The sequence below is a fragment of the Sinocyclocheilus rhinocerous genome, unplaced genomic scaffold, assembly GCF_001515625.1.
Source record: "Sinocyclocheilus rhinocerous isolate Xijiao unplaced genomic scaffold, SAMN03320098_v1.1 scaffold705, whole genome shotgun sequence".
Taxonomy (NCBI): Eukaryota; Metazoa; Chordata; class Actinopteri; order Cypriniformes; family Cyprinidae; genus Sinocyclocheilus; species Sinocyclocheilus rhinocerous.
The window spans coordinates 1,033,546-1,038,927 of NW_015630576.1; positions in this window are offsets into that span (position 1 = coordinate 1,033,546).

Genomic DNA, 5,382 nt, shown 5'->3' on the forward strand with positions numbered 1-5,382 from the left:
CACCTGAGAGAATGGAAGCGCGTGTTTTCCTATCTCTTACTGACCTTCATTTAATATTCTTGCACAGAGCTCATAATTCTAAAGTCCCAGAATAGGCCTGGGCCCGTTTAATAAGGATACAGAACTTATTTCTTCTCATTATTACAAGCCATATCTATTGCAGCATAAACATATTGTCTGTTGTTTAAAACAGAAATATCCGTCAGTCTGGCGAGGTAGTGGGGAAGATTTATTTTTGGAAGTAAACGCTCAGTACAGTATCTCATTCACATTCTTCAATCATGTCTATATTTCAAGATTTTAAAATCTCTAATGTCACATCACTAGATCTGACTGATTAGCAGATCTGAAACTAAAGGAAAGGAGGACAAATGAACTTCTTTTCAACAACAGCAGTGAAACACACAGCAACAGCACGACTGATGCCCTCTACTGGCCCTCCATAACTGAAAAACAACAATCTCTCTTGCTTCAAATGAAGCAAACTAATCTGAGATGAGACTGTAACACCTGAATAAATTATTAATAAATGCAAGTAAAAGGGTATTATCCAAAATCAGCACTTTTGTACTAAAGTGTTTCATGCATGTGGATCTGTAATATAGCATTCTCTTTCAAATGTGCTTCTGTCAAATCAGCTGACATGTCTGACACATAGATATTTATCATACCTGTGCCTTAATCTTGAGGCACAAGATGACAACAACTGATGCATTATAGATGAGGGCAGAAAAAATGAGAGATGGAGAAGGATCGAGATATTGAAGGGGGTTGACGTAATAAGAGGGAGGAAGGAAGAAAGAAAGAAAGAAAGAAAGAAAGAAAGGAAGAAATGAAGAAAGAAAGAAAGAAAAGAAAGAAAGAAAGAAAGAAAGAAAGAAAGAAAGAAAGGAAGAAAGGAAGGAAGAAAGAAAGAAAGAAAGAAAATTAAATAAATGAAAAAATAAAAATGTATAAGTATGAGACAAAATTGAGGAGCTGCAAAGTCTGAAGGAATGAATGGAGGGGATACTGTAGAATTGACATAGTAAGATGAACAGGCCAGGAAGATTAAAATAAATAAAAAGAAAACTCAAAAATGAAAACTGAATGATAAACAAAAAGATAAATAAAAAATAAAATACTTGAGTAAGAGACAAAAGCGAGGAGTTGCAAAGTCAGAAGAAATAAAAGAAACAAAAATGAAATCAAATAACTGAAGGAAGAAAGAAAGAAAGAAAGAAAGAAAGAAAGAAAGAAAGAAAGAACTGCTGTCAAACAAACAAGTACACAACCAGAAGAGAGAGAGAAGCTGAATTAAACAGGTATATAACCAGTATAATAACCGCTGCTCTGTCAGTCATCATGCATGAATCCACACCCAATAACCCCCCAAACACACACACACACACACACACACACACACTTTTAATGCCCTGCAGGCATCACCTGTGTGGGTGGAAAGGATAAGGATGTGTAGTAATGTGGTAGAGACTAATTATAGGGTTTTGAGCCATAATTTTATTGTTTCTTCTATCATTCAGATTTCTTCCGAACTGAGCATATTTGATTAAGAAAAATAGATGCTAAAATATTAAAACAGATCTCAAATGCTAGATAAATAAGCAACATTTCAGAAGCAAATACTATATCAGATATTGAAAGGCAAAATGTACATTAATTAGAAAGTCTCTGTTGGTATACTCTGAGTGTTTCATCTCTTAATAACCCCCCAAACACACACACACACACACACACACACACACTTTTAATGCCCTGCAGGCATCACGTGTGGGTGGAAAGGATAAGGATGTGTAGTAATGTGGTAGAGACTAATTATAGGGTTTTGAGCCATAATTTTGTTGTTTCTTCTATCATTCAGATTTCTTCCGAACTGAGCAAATTTGATTAAGAAAAATAGATGCTAAAATATTAAAACAGATCTCAAATGCTAGATAAATAAGCAACATTTCAGAAGCAAATACTATATCAGATATTGAAAGGCAAAAAGTACATTAATTAGAAAGTCTCTGTTGGTATACTCTGAGTGTTTCATCTCTTTGTGAAATATTCAGTGTCGTCTAGCTCCACTCGGCCACCCACAGGGCAGCTGCTGGAGTCATGCTGGCCTGACATGTCCGGTGCAGACACCAGGGCCAGATCAGGGTTTCTCAGGACTTTCTAGAAATAACAAACCAGCTCTTCTCTCCCTAACAGCTTCTCTGTTTTCCATCTGAGTGTGAGACTGGAACTAAGTTTGAAAGAACACTAGAGTTAATTACAGATTAGGATTAAAAGAAAAAGAAGATTAACAAGATGTTTCTTTGTAGGACAAATCGCTGCTGCTATGTTATGAGATCGAGTAAACTTTACAGTGAGCTTTAAACAGGAGATCTGTTTTGGGGAGAATGTCCAAATTGTGAACTCTTCTGTTTTATATACTATCTAACATTGATATATTTCATAACATTTTATTCTAGGCTTGTTCAGATACACTACCAGCTAAAATTTTGGGGACAGTAAGATATTTTTGTTTTATTTTTTATAACTTTTAACTTTTTAACATTCTATTCATCAAAGAATCCTGAAAAAAAAGGTCAGTTTCCACAAAAATATTAAGCAGCATAACTGTTTTCAACATTGATAATAAGAAATGTTTCTTTAGCAGCAAATCAGCATATTAGAATGAGTTCTGTAGGATCATTTACATTTAGTCATTTAGCAGACGCTTTTATCCAAAGCGACTTACAAATGAGGACAATAAAAGCAGTCAAAACTAACAAAAGAGTCTTGAAGATGGTTAAGGACTCAGCTGCTCGGATTGATTTGGGCAGGTCATTCCACCAGGAGGGAACAGTTAATGAAAAAGTCAGTGAAAGTGATTTTGTGCCTCTTTGAGATGGCACAATAATATGCCGTTCACTTGCAGGCACATAACTCTGAAGTAATGAATTTAGGTAAATGGGTGCAGAGCCAGTGGTGGTTTTGTAGGCAAACATTAATGCCTTGAATTTAATACAAATTAAATTTTCATGTGACATTAAATGAATTTTACAATATTACAATACAAAAATGGTAACAATATTTCACAATTTTTTACTGTATTTGATCAAATAAATTTAGCCTTAGTGAGCATAAGAGACTTCTTTCAAAAACATCAATTACAGCAGGCAAACAGTGTTGTTAATAGTAATATTGTATGGGAACTTTGTTCATCATTCACAGCTATTTTTCCTATTCAGGGGAAGTTTGAGTACTGTAGGTTCTACCACTCCACAGACCTCTGTCTTGTCTCTCTCTTTGTGTCCTGGTAAACATGTGTCCTAATTTATTGGTCCAGATCTCTCCTGTATTGGAGGAAGGATTATTCTCAGTAGACATTTTGTTGATACATTAAATAAACATTAAATTGAAATAAACATTGAAAAAAATATTTTGCGTTCACCAATGCTGCATTTATTTTTGGTCGAAAATACAGTGAAAACAGTAGTATTGCTAAAATAACTATATGCTTTTTTTATTTTAAAATATATTTCTTCCTGTGATGCAAAGCTGAATTTTCAGCATCATTACTTTAGTCTTCAGTGTCACATGATCCTTCAGAAATCTGTTCCTGAGCTAAATTTCAACTGTCCCAATACTTATGCAATGGATTAATTTAAGTTTTTTATCTTTAATACATTTGCAAAGATGTTACAATCCTGTTATTTGCTTTGTCATTATAGTGTATGGAGTGTAGATTGATGTGGAAAAAATTTAATTTAAAGCAGTTTAACATAAACATGTTTACCATGAAAAACAAAAGAATACTTTTGCAAGGCACTATATATATATATTCAAAGTAGATATACATCACTAAAGCAGCTAAATATAAAATATGTCTTAAACAAAAACCCACAGACATGCACAGTGACCTCATGTTTCTCTGGATGCATGAACGCTTGTAATAATACAGCAACAGTTGTTATTAAAAAGTGTTTTAACCTTAATCATGACATATGCTTAAATGGTTTTTTTTTTTTGCGTGTTTGTTTGCTTTGCCCAATTAATAAGTATTCTAAGAGGATCTAATGGATTTTTTAGTGGTAAGAGTAAAGTCCTATCCTCTTCTTGAGCTTCCTCTCCCCTTTGAAAAAGCACACAGATTGGAAACAGCTGTGGCCCATCCTGGATGCCGTACAGCTGGAAGTCTCGTCAGAGCGCTGGATCAGCCAACGAGAAAGGCCATAGGAGATCCACATCTGGAGAAGAGAGAGCCAGCAGAAAAGGACCCCAGACACATGCCAGTTTCAGCGTCTCTCTCTCTCTCTCTCTCTCTTTCACACACACACACGCTCAGACGTGCCAGTCCTTGGGCGAGAGGGAAGAACATTCCCTTCTGCTGATGTGAGGGAGGAGATTCAGAAATCAGGCCAGAAAACTGCATGCTGGGAGCTGAGCTGATTCCTTCCTCTATGTCTGAAGTTATATTTGATGATGTTTTTATTAAAGAAATAGTTCACCCAAAAATGAAAACTCTGTCATCATTTCCTCGCCCTCATTTCAAAACCAGTATATAAAACCCTGCAAAACAAGATAATCTATGGTCAGATTTTACTGAAAATGTATGTAAAGTACATGTAATAAACCACAAAGTGATAAGCCACAAAATTGCTACAAAAAGAATAAGCAATTGTATTCCTTTTGCAGTCGCCTCAGCAAATGCGCATTCCTTCAGTTTGTATTTAAGGAAGGAACATTGCTCCATCAACCCTGCCTAAACAAACACTCTCCACAATTTTTCACAAAACAATGTATAGTTGTTACTTTAATGACACGATCTTTACCTTTACCTTGATATGAAATCAGATTTACTCATTACTCACTATTGGTTACCTGACAAACGGTTGCTGTCTGTGCTCTCTATACAGTGCCTGCAAGTTTTGTTCTCAACCAAAAAAAGAAACGCAGATTCTTCGAAGACAACCCAAGAAACCAGGCCTCCTTGATCAGAGCGAGTCACACACACATGGCTGTTATTAGAAAACCCCTATAATAATAGAACACTGCGTTTAAAGCAGTACAGTTAAACTGTTTCATATAAAGAGTCCACAAAGGAACAAAAGAATATTTGTTGTTCATAAAGATTTAAAGTCAGGAAAATATGACTTATATTTTCTTGGGACTTTGTAACTAAAACAGCTTTGTCAACAGCAATGACTGGCACAACATCCTTATAAATTTTCCCTTAGGGGTTAGAGAGTCGGACTCGTAACCCAAAGGTTGCGGGTTCGAGTCTCGTACCGGCAGGGATTGTAGGTGGGGGGAGTGAATGTACAGCGCTCTCTCCCACCTTCAATACCATGACTGAGGTGCCCTTGAGCAAGGCACCGAACCCCCAACTGCTCCCCGGGCGCCGCAGCA